This window comes from Mus musculus, chromosome 6 (genome assembly GCF_000001635.26).
Source record: "Mus musculus strain C57BL/6J chromosome 6, GRCm38.p6 C57BL/6J".
In the NCBI taxonomy this organism is placed as follows: Eukaryota; Metazoa; Chordata; class Mammalia; order Rodentia; family Muridae; genus Mus; species Mus musculus.
Window position 1 is genome coordinate 93,465,437 of NC_000072.6, and position 12,718 is coordinate 93,478,154.

Genomic DNA, 12,718 nt, shown 5'->3' on the forward strand with positions numbered 1-12,718 from the left:
CATTACCATGTCTGGCTTTTTGCTCGCATTATGGCGATCAAACTTGGGCCCTCATGCTCACATAGCAAGCACTTTACATATTGATCCTTCATCACAGTCCTTCAAGTTATTTTTATAAATTAATCATTGGTGTATTGATTTATTTTCATTTATGTTCACTTAATAAATAAAAAATAAATGGAAAAGAAGAAATATAAATTCTAAAAAATGAAAAGAAAAAATACTGTGCTCTAATCTCTTTCAGAGTCTTCAACTGTTAACATTCACCGTTTGCTAAGTTTTCTTTTTATATATTCAATTTCAGATTAATGTCAAAGTGCATACATCCTTTTATAACTTCTTACATCTAATCATTAACATTGGGGGGAAAGTGGTTATATTTTGCTCCTAACCATTTTTCATGGGAAAAATTGTCTTTAGATATTCTTCTAAGACATCATTACACATACTGCAGAATATTGCTTCGCACCAACATATATAAGCATTAATATTACTAGTTATTTAGAAATTTTTCAAATCTTACTATTTTCCAAACAATTTACCATCTTTCTATGGATCCCCAACTTTTCCTTATGATAAATTTCTAAAAGTAGGATATCTGCAATCCAAAAATAATATTATGATCAAATGTTTTACACTGTTCAACAGAGTTGAGTTCAAATTACATAAATTCTCCCCAGATCTTTTCTGAAATTCTGACTGGGAATGTGTGATGATTCTTTGATTCTCGAATATTATGCATGTGAGGTATACAGTCTTTTCTGGATAGTAACAAGAAGTCTCTTTGATGTACATCCTGATAAAAAAGAATATGTTCCTGTTGCTTTTAAGCCAGCATTTGAGTATGTATCAACACAAAGGCCACACAAGTTGTGTGCAGTGTCTGGTGGCTGCATCCTTAGATGGTGTCTTCCCTCTTGGACCTCAGTACTGTGTCTCTAAATTTAGTTGTTAGATGCTCAGCTAAACTGCAAAGCTTTCGACTCACCTCTTATCCATCTCTACTTTCCCTTCTGGATTTTTTGACTATATTACTTTCTTTATTGCCAAAATATAGAGAAAAATAAAATAGAAACCCCTGAATTTCCCAAACTATAAACCATTTACACACTAGAGCATAAGTCAAATTTTATCCAGTGTCTTCCACTTGGAATCGGATGAACTTTAAGCCCTCATAGTAATGGGGCCAGCCTCAGAAGCTGGTGTCCCTGTCAGCTCTTCATATGTACATATGCTTCTTTGTGAGGTACCTGTCAACTGTAGCCATTCTAAATGCTGAGTCATTGAACATACCAAGCATCTCCTGATGTCAACCCATGCATGAACTCTTTCCTCTGCAGGGAAAGCTTTTGAATTATTCTGGCTATTCAGATCAGGATTCAAATACAATTTGTTCATAGGCCTTCCCTGCCATCTTATCCTATATTATATGTCACTCATCCTTACATCACCTCATTGAAGTCTTTATAGGGCATTTACTATTCTCAGATCTTATATAATATAAAAGCATTAGATTATCTCATTCCTTGTTATAAACCTAGATTCCAAGGCTTAGCATACATAGGTATTAAAAAACACTGCTTACGACACCCTGCTGAAAGTTGTCAGCTAAACCTAAGTCCCAGAAAGAAAGCCAAAATGTTGTGGTGAAAATAGGATGGGCCTCTGCAGGAGTGATGCACATTACACAGCAACTGCAGCAGTAATGCATGTTACACAGCAACTGCAAGAGTGATGCATGTTACACAGCAACTGCAGCAATGATGCATGTTACACAGCAACTGCAGCAGTGATGCACATTATGCAGAAACTGCAGGAGAGATGCATGTTACACAGCTAACCCAAGACAGCAAGTATGAAGAGATCTAGAAGAACTGGGTGGGGAAGGGAAGGCTAGGGACTTTTTCATTATAAAAAAGAAATGGCGACAGAAAAATAGAAGCTGGAAAGAAAGAAAAGGAAGGATGGTAGAGAAAAGGGAAGCAGAACAGAAAGGAAGATAACGTGAATTCAAGGTGGGTCTTTGAGATATATGCTAAGATCTTTCAAGGACAAAAGGCACAGGTGCTGGGCTCAAACAAGACAAGAGCCATATATTATAGGGCCAGGCAGCCAAGTCTCAAGGAGGGATATATATGGGCTTGCAGAATTAGTGGCATCGAGGAGAAATGAAAGCACGCAGTGATTTCAACAGCATGGCAAGCAGATCTGTGGCCATTGTGAAGGAACAGAAAGAGCTATAGGGACAGCCAGATAGACCTGTCTCTGGTTTCCTGCCCTGACCTCATTCAATGATAGATTGTGACTTGGAACTGTAAGCAAATCAACCCTTTCCTCCACAGCTTGTTTTTGGTGTTTTGACACAGCACTATGCACTAGCAGATCTAGAAATTAAGGGTGGGACAAAAGCAGAGATGTTTAGCATAGCTAGTTCAATGCTGTCTCCATCTCCAAAGTGTGTGCTTTCTGCTGCTGTGATGTCTGAGCCAGCATAACTCACACCTGTGTGCTGTTCATTCATCACTCAGTAGTACTGACTGTTAGAGCCAGTAAACCAAGTTGACAACAGACCTGCTGTCATCATACAGATGCCGGTTGCAGGTTGCATCGCATCTGTCGACGCTGAAGAATTTATCTAGTTTCCTTCAGCAATGTGTGTTCCAGACAGATAAAAGCATAAGTCATAGCCTGTATATCTACAAGCGCTGTGGACACTGTGATGCTTGCCCATAGCAGCCTTCTGTTTTTAAAAAATGGAAAAAAGGAAGCAGTGATGGCACATGCCTTTTACCCCAATCCTCAGAAGGCAGAGGCAGGTGAAGCTCACTGTTGAGTTCACTGTTACTATCTCAAAAAAGGGGAATTTTTTAAAAAATAAATAAAAGTGAAGTAGAAGTGAATAAATAAGGAAATTCTCCATGTTATGTTACTGGAAATGGAAATCACCCACTTGATGGCTTCTGATATTCTTTATGGAAAACAGTGTTCTTCCTACTTGTTTTTATTTACTTATTTATTTGTAATTATGTAAGGGGGTGGTGTGTGCATTGAGTGCCAGTGCCCAGTGAACATGGCCTCTGATCCCATGGGGCTAGAGTTCCAGGTAGTACGTCCTTGAACATGGATGCTGGGAGCTGAACTCAGGTCCTCTGAAAGAACAGTATGTACTCTTGAACACTAAGCCATCTCCTCATCCCTACTCATTTTTCTAAATGTATGAGCATAAAAGATAAATAAAAAAGAAGTTTTATGTAAGACTTAATGACCTGTTTCTTTCTAAACTATTATTCTACAAATTTGTCTACAGTGGCTCAGCCCAATTCTTAATTATTTAAAGATACTCATTAGAGTGCTCAATCTTACCTAGAAGTTATTCCCTTCCGTGCACTATTTTGTCACAACCACAAGATGATGAGAAGCCCGCTGTACTGTTCCCCCACCTCTCCGTGTGCTCACCAATAACTGATGCTCTCCCAGCAAGTCAGGCATGCCAGATCCCGTCCTCACTGAGTACAAGAGCAGATAGATAGACAATGAACCATGTAAGGAGCAGAAATTCAGACTAGAAGAATCTTCTCATAATACTGTGTTCATAACTTCCACCAAAACAGGACACTTGCATCTCACAAGTGAAGACACTGAGGCCAGGGCAGGGAGTGATATATACAAGGTTATGTGGGTGGTAGAGAGTCCATCATCCTGGCTTTGGTTTCCTAAATTCCATGTACTCTGCTAGTGACATTGTACTGTGTTTCCTTTGTCTCCTCCCTACCTCCAACACAACAGACACAGAAACACACACACATACACTCACACACACACACATACACACACACATGCTCACATGCTAATCTACACCCATCAACACCTGCACATATACTCATTACACCTGTATGCACACTCATCTATACATCCACATATATGTTCATCTGCACATGCACATACATACTCACACATGCACACATATCAATTTATAAAGCTAGAAGCCTTGACCACATCAAAACAAATTTAAAAGCTACTTATATTTTACTGTCATCAGACACGGGGAAGCAATTGCTTGGATATCTATGAGAGCAGAAGTGCACAAGTGAGAGATTAGTTCATCTCCAAGATGAAATACACCATACTTTCTCCAGAGCGACCCAAGAAGGAGCGGCCTATCTCAAGTCATGCCCACAGCTCAAATGACCAGGAAAGCAGCCACTGACATACGAAATCAGTGATCTGTATTTAAAGAAGTGCCTCAAATTAATATACATTCCTATGTACTTACAAAATGAGGATGCTTTAAATGCTCCACGCTTCTGCCTTTCAGCTCATTAGATCAGACAGCTCTCTGTGAGGACTCTTTGCTCATGGTTCATAGAAGGAATACGCACCATGATGAAGAGCACTCTGAAGAGGCAGGGCACAGGGACTAGAAAGGAGCAGAAAGGAAATATAACAGGAGACCAGGAGGAAGAGGTGGGGGAGGAGAAGAAAGAAATGAGGAGGAGAAGGAGAAAGAGGAGAAAAATGGGGATGGTGGGGAAGAAGAGGAGGACAAAGAGGAGAAGGAGAAAAAGGAGAAGAGAAAGAAACATAGAAATCTTCAAAACAAAATATCTTCTAGAATAGGAGCTAGGGAAGGCACATGGTACCACAGAGTGTTCCATGTTGGCATCTCATCTCTCTGCCTCATCTGGGACAAGAACGACAGACATGTGCTCTAGAGAAGGCTGTGAAAAGAGAAACAGTCTGACAGGCAGCATGGAAAAGCTGGTTCCTATATGGTCTACTTTCTCTAAGCCTTGCCACATAGTAGGTTCAGGAGCTAACAGAAACTAAAGGGTGGCCTAGGAGAGCTATCCCAGACCAAGGAGTCAAGCCCAAAGTGAAAGATAAATCAGGATTTGAGTCAGAATTATGAAAAGGAATTTCTTCCCTAAGACAACCCTCCTCACTCCCAGCAGCCTGAAGCCTCCTCTGGCTTCCTCTGATAAATCTTGCTTCTTTGCACCATGCCTCTTCCAAATTAGTTTCTCTTGTCTCCGTTGAGCTCTAAGCAATGGAGATCTGGGGCCAGAAACAACTTTTAAAAGAAGCCACAAGTATTTATCTTCCTGGACTTACCTCACCCGACTCCCCTCTCTTTGTTCTGCCAGCCCCTGACAGCCATGAAATAGAAAAAGAACTCTTATATACTGCAGACTTTTCATTCTTTAAATCATAAAAGTGTTAATGTCCCTCACCTTGAACATTTCATTTCTCATTGCTAAGTAATAATTAGTCTTAACTTACATCATCATTCCCAAGGAGACCCTTCCTTAGGGTGCTACCTTCACCCTGGGCTCATATGCCAGACCTTTGTTTATAATCCAGCATCACGTTCTCCCCTCATTACGTCTTTGTCGGGTAGTGAGATGGTCTAATGTTCACTACCATTGGAATTCTGGCACTCTGCTCAGTCTGGCCTTCAGGGCCTGGGGAAATGCGGTTGCCCCTTTTATCTGTCACTTCTGAAAACATTCGCACTGCATCATGTTCTCGAGTGGTAGTTTGGTGCAGACAGGGTTTGAAATGAAACACAGGCAAACAGAGGGCAGTGTCATCCCCGGATGACCAAGACACAGTGTGTTGTCACTCCTATATAATAATCCGTCTCACAGACAGCCTCCTGTCACTCAGCCAGAAAGCAATCTAGGGATCATTGTTGACATCTGCTCTGGCTGCCCTCACCCTCAAGCCCAATCTATTACTAGGACTATCAATTTTATTGTCAACCTCCTGCCTCTGCTACCTCACTCTTCCCAGCCAAAGTCCCCGTTTTGATACAAAGCCACCACCTCCCTTCTCACTAACACCTTTGCTTCCTCTTGCCTCCAGACACCCATTTTCCCTTAACATCCAGAAATGTCCTTGTGAAACATCTACCCTGTCACAGCGCTGCCTTCTCAAATGCTTCAGGGGTTTCTCATGGCCCTTAGCCTTAATCTATGGGCCCTCAAAGAGATGGGCACTATATACCTTGTCTAATATTCGTTAAACACACACACACACCATACACACATATTTATATGCACACTGTGTGTATGAGTTTCTTTATGTGTGTGTATGTGCCTGTGTTTGTGTATATGTGCACATATATGTGCATGTGTTTGTGTGTGTGTGCTCGTGTATGTATGCATGTGTGCAGAACTTTTTGTTGATATTACATCCTCAGCATGTAACATGGAGTCTACTGTATAGAAGACACAGATAAATTTTTTTTAATGAATGAATCCATGGATGGATGCATGGATGGACTGGGGTGTCTAGTTCTTTATTCTAAATGAGACTCTACAATGTCACCACAGGAACCAAACAGGTGATCTGAGCACATGAACTATAGTGAAGGCTGTAGGCAGGAGGGGTCCCCAGAAATTATTTTCTTTAATCTCTAGGTTGATCAAGCCACACATGTGCACATATTTTGGCAGCTTTTAATTGCAGCTCTTGAGCAAACTATTTCCAGTGACTCCGAATCCTCGATTCCTTTAAAAGGCCACTCTCAGAGAGGAAGCTGGGGCTGGCAGCTGACAGGTGGCCACATGGTTTTCTCCAGGGGCCTCTGCTTACAGACAATGAGTTCTGTGCACAGTGAGAAAACTGTGCATCCAAGCCCAAGGCCATGAAAGAAGGGCTCCCCAGAACGTGGGAACCAGACATTGCAAATCCTCATCCAGTTAATCTGACCTATTTCATAAAGTTTAAATGAAGGAAAGAGGTCAAAAACATAAGCATGTGGTGTCATTCCAGAAATTCATTTGTTCAGGCAAGAGAAAGAAGTTAAAATGTCTGTAACAAAGCTATGAACCTACGAACATTTCCCAGGAGCCGAGGAACTGTGGCTTTGAAATGCTGCCTTTTATCTTCATGGGAAAAGCAAGCGCTTACAAACTGAAGTAAGTTAAGTTTATTTGCGGTAAACTCACAGATCTTGGCTATTGCTCCCTGGAACCTCAACTGTGGTTGCTGATCTTTGTCTGACAAATGTTTATATGAAAGGGCAGCCATTGCTCTCATTCCTAAGCATTTCTGTATAGTCTGCCTTCCCCTGCGACCTGGCTACATTCCTGCCATTAAGAATCTCCTTTCCTGAACTGTGAGCCACCTGATTCTTATTTTCCCTTTTCACGAATCTAACTTTTTCACTGCATTTTATCTGAGATGTACAACAGATGGGCAGTGAACCAGGAAAAACAAAATGGGAGAAAAGAATAAGGCAAATGTATTGGGCAACAACTATGTAAAAGGTAAAAAAACTCAGAGATGGGAGGTGGGGGGAGGAGTGCCCCATTGAAACCAAAAAGGTCTGACAACTGATTTTAAACAGGGTGACATGTATTTTACTGAAACCACAGAACAGCAGCATCTATACTTAGTGTTGTCACTTGCCATTACATTCGTGGCATTTCCTTGTTTTACATTAAATAATTTTTCTTTTTTATGCTTTAAGCAGTTTATTTAGAAAAAGGTTAGCTAACTCCCTCATGTTTAAATAAAGCCAGAAAACAGAAAATAAAAGGAAAATAGATATTTTGAAATGTACAATAACAATGATATGAGGTATATTATAATAAAATTCACATTTTCACAGTTATAATTTTCCCCCAATTGATACACACTTCTGTTCAAATTTTTGACCCTCTATACATCATCCCATCTCCTCTCATAACTGATCCTGCCTCCCTTTTCCCCACCCCCCTCCTCTCTTCCTCCCAAGCCCCTCCCACCCTCTACCTCCCTTGAGTAATTTGTTTCCCCTTCTAAGAAGGACTGAAACATCCACATTTTGGTCTTCCTTCCTCTTGAGCTTCATGTGGTCTGTGAACTGTATCTTCAGTATTCCAAGCTTTTGGGCTAATATCCTCTTATCAGTGAGTGCATACCATGTGTGTTCTTTTGTGATTGGGTTACCTCACTCAGGATGATATTTTCTAGTTCCATCCATTTGCCTAAGAATTTCATGAAGTCATTGTTTTTAATAGCTGAGTAGTACTCCATTGTGTAAATTACCACATTTTCTGTATCCATTCATCTGTTGAGGGACATCTGGGTTTTTTCCAGCTTCTGACTATTATAAATAACACTGCTATGAACATAGTGGAGCATGTGTCCTTGTTATATGTTAGAGTATCTTTTGGGTATATACCCAGGAGTGGTATAGCTGGGTCCTCAGATAGCACTATGTCCAATTTTCTGAGGAACCACCAGACTGATTTCCAGAGTGGTTGTACCACCAACAATGAAGGAGTGTTCTTCTTTCTCCACATCCTAGCCAGCATCTGCTGTCACTTGAGTTTTTTATCTTAGCCATTCTGACTGGTGTGACGTAGAATCTCAGGGTAGTTTTGATTTGCATTCTCTCTCTCTCTCTCTCTCTCTCTCTCTCTCTCTCTCTCTGTGTGTGTGTGTGTGTGTGTGTGTGTGTGTGTGTGTGTGTGTGGTTGTGTGGTTGTGCTATTTACCCATGTGGGTAGAGAGGTACCCCTGCACATGACTGCTAAGTCCAGAGGAGAAGGCCAGGGTTCCTAGTCTATTACTCTCTGTTGTATTCCTTTGATACATAATTTCTCACTGAACCTGAAGCTTGTCCTTTCAGTTGGATGAGCTGGCCAGCAAACTCTGGAAACCCATCCCCTTCTGTAACTAGGAGTACAGATTCGTGACTACAATTGGCATTTCACTCACGTGCTGAGAATCCTTGTCCTTGCACAGTAAATATTTTACCACTGAGCCACAGACCTCTTCAGCCCCGTATAGAATGCATTGCAGTAATGTTTAATCCACAAAATCCCATCATTTGACCCAACACTGCATTTTACTCCAGAACCCAGTGAGACATTTTTAAATCTGCCTTATGAAAGGATAATATGAAAACCCCATGACCCCCTACTCTGAAGATGTATCATTCAACCACAAGTAAAAGACACACAAATAAAGGGTATGTTGACTGACAGGAGAGTAGTAGACACAAATATAGAAAACACTTACATAGGACGACTATGGCTGTTGTTATGCCTACATGATGCCAGCCAGACTCTTGGAAAGTCACACATTGGAAGAATTGTCTTCACAGGAATTGGATGATATTTAATGTCTTTTTATGGGCATTGGTGGCTATCATGTGTGTGACAGAAGAGTCTCATCTCTTATGAGAAAAGCAACTGATAACAACTGTTTTTCAGTCAAAACTAAAATTTATGCAAAGAACCCTCTAGTTGTAATGAACTTCCAAGAACAGTCAGATCACATCTGAGTTTGTGGTATTGATTTCTAGGAGGATTCATTGCTTTTATGTTAAAAGGTTTTCTTGATCACAACAAAAAGAAATCCACTAAGTCTTGCTTTGTGGGTGTGGCTATAGAAGATATAGAATATCTTGTGGAATTCACAGCAAGAAATAAGTCAGTAAAGGTGAAACTCAAACCCTAGGATGAATAAATCACAGCAGCTTACAGAGACTGATCCTGTGACTTCTCTTCGAGGCAGTTTCTCCTCTCTGTCTCTCATAGTGCTTGCCCATTGTCTTTTCCCTGGGGTTGTGGTAGCTGCTTTTCTCATTGCTTTCACACAATCCCTGACAAAAGTCCTTTAAAGGAAGAGCTCACAGCTCCAGACATCACTGTGCAGCACTGTGTAGAAAGCAGGCTAGCTGGAGGCAGCTCAGTCGGTGGCAGTGGTAGTGTACAGTGACAGCTGCTTCTGTCTCCACAGATAAGGGAGCAGAGAGAATGGGAAGTAGGCAGGGATGGACTCTAATCCCCCAAAGGCCCATCCCTAGTGACTCACTGCCAAGACCACACAGCCTTCCTAGAGAGTGTCACCAGCTCTGAGTCAAGTGCTCAAAATGCAAACTCTGGGGCCAATTCCCACTCCAGCCACAGTTAGGACCCTCCTTTCTCTGCCATTCTAAGCATGGATAGAAACAGGCCACTGGCCCATCTTTTATGACTTCAGCTTGCATGTCAGATGATTAGCTAAGCATCCTTTGCAGGTGGAACCAAACTGGCTTAGCATGGGTTGCCTGATCCATCATGCCAGGTCACCTAGCTTTAAGTAGGCAGGCATGTTTTCATAGAACAGTCTGAAACAACACAGGCGTGTGGAGTGTGTGTGTGTGTGTGTGTGTGTGTGTGTGTAGGTAGGTAGGTAGATAGATGGATGAATGATAGATAGATAGATAGATAGATAGATAGATAGATAGATAGATTTTTTTCTATGACTTGGCAATTTGACTACATATAAATTTCACAACAGTCCCTAAGGGACAAGTGAACAGGTGTTTACTGTATATGAAGACCTGTCAGCAATCATTTATATAAGCATTAAATTGTCTGAAGCAGGAGTGCCCAGAGTAAAGCCAGAATGACCGTTAAGTGAGAGCCTTTCTTTGCTACAGGTACATTTGCACACCCCACAGGCTCTTCTTCTCTTTGAGGGTGGTGGTGATGGTCAAATACCTTCTTGACATCAAAAATCGTATAAATTACAGCTCAGAGATGCAATATTTCATTGTTTTCAAGAAAACTCTTATCTATGAGAATTGAGTATTTGCAGAGCAAATGTGGGGGGAGTAAACGCCAAATATTTTCATAAATCAGAGGAGCTTAGAAATGTGTCTGAAGGTACATGTCACTCTTGAGTCTCTAGATTCCTTTCCTTAAAGTACTGAATGAGATCTGTGTCCAGTTCAATTCTCATCACTTTTTTTTCCTTTCAGATATATGTGAGATTAATGAACGGTGAATAAGACCTAGAAGCATCTTTGACTAACACGGAACGTGAGGCTTCCTGTGCCTCAGGACAATTACATGAACACCTTTAAGGATGAACTATCAGTTATGCACTAACATATTTTCAACTTTCACCTAACATAAAGTTAGAAGTGGATTATTTTATGGGAGAAAATGCTAGTTAGAGAAGCAGCAGAAACAGGGTCATTCTTACCATGGAAATCTGTGGGCTCTCAGGAACACAGAAGATTGGCTGTGGCTGGAGCCAGGCACCCAGCTACCAAGATGCACCCGTTCAATGATACATAGTATTATAGTGAGCCTGTCTTGGGTCTCAGGTTCCACAGTTTACAGTGTGGGGCTGTTATTTGACCTGTGGGAGTGCATTGAGAATAATCCTTAGTTCACAATGAAGACTTTAAAGTTTTTGTTCTAAGGTTTTTACAGTTCATCTAGAAAATTCCTGTAAAGGGCACTCTGTTTGTGAAATAGCTCAATACTCCAGAGCATGGCTGAACACAGACAACCCTGGGAAGTGAGCAACATCTAGTTTATTTATGTTTAATCTCAGACCTGCCAGCCTTTCTGGCCATGCTGCTGTGTTGCTAACCTTCCAGTCACTGGTGAGCTAGCCCATCATCACCCACTCTTCTGTGCCTCTTTTCCTCCCTGGGCTGGGGTTCGTTTTTAGAAGAATGTTGAGAACAGGATGTGTGCACAGTGGAAAACCACCGGGGGATGTCAATGTGTTCCTACAGAGACTCTCAAGTGCCCCTGTGACACAGCATTTAAATACTTTACTCTGCATGTGAGGTATACACAAATGTTCCTCTCCTCTGTCTCTCTGTTCCTTTACCCAAACTCAAGGTTCTGTCTCATGAATCAATGCCAAAGTGAGTCATGCTAAAGGATGAAGGTAATCCACAAATATTTTGAACCAGAAAAATCATACAAAGGCCTGGACTTAAATTGTTATTGCAATGGTTCTTTACCCCAGATGCAGAACAAACATTATGTGGAAGATAATTTTTCATATGGTTATCATAAGCTAATTAAATTATGGTTTCACAAAAAGCCAGATGCAACCTCCAGTCCCCACATCATATCCATTCCCCAGGCCCCACATAACCAACACATCTTGTGCTCTTGCCTAGCCCGGTGAGTTTGCCCTCCAAGTGCTACCCTGTCAGCAAATCCTCATATGGGCTGGAAGACAAAAATTATATGGTCATATCAATAAATGGAGGAAAAGGCTTTAACAAAATCCAACATGCTTTCACAGTTTAAGTTCTGAAGAGAGTACAACTGTATAAGACATACCTCAACATAATAAACTCCCTAACAAACTCATCAAAATCAGGAATGTGAGGGCTGGAGAGATGGCTCAGCAGCTAAGAGCACTGACTGCTCTTCTGAAGGTCCTGAGTTCAAATCCCAGCAACCACATGGTAGCTTACAACCATCCATAGTGAGATCCAACACCCTCTTCTGATGTATCTGAAGACAGCTACAGTGTACTTAGATAATAACAATAAATAAATCTTTTTTTAAAAAAAATCAGAAACACATTGGGACTGTTCATTATCTTCATTCCTTCTCCACATAGTATTAGCTATAGCAATATGACAACAGAAGGAAATTAAAGGGATATAAATACAAAAGAAGTCAAATCTCTATTTGAAGATTATATGATCTTATATGCAAGCATTATCAAAATTCCTAGAACATAAATAATTTTAGCAAAATGTTAAGGTACAAAATGAACTTACAAAACTCAGTCAGCTTTTATACACTAACAAGACACATGGAGAACAAGATCATAAACACACCCTCATTGGCAATATCCCCAAAGAAAGAAAATATTTAGGAATAAAAATAAGAAAGAAATTGAGACAGACATTTTTTAAAAATGGAAAATTTTCCCAGGCTCACAAATCAGTAGAATTAATATTGCAAAAATG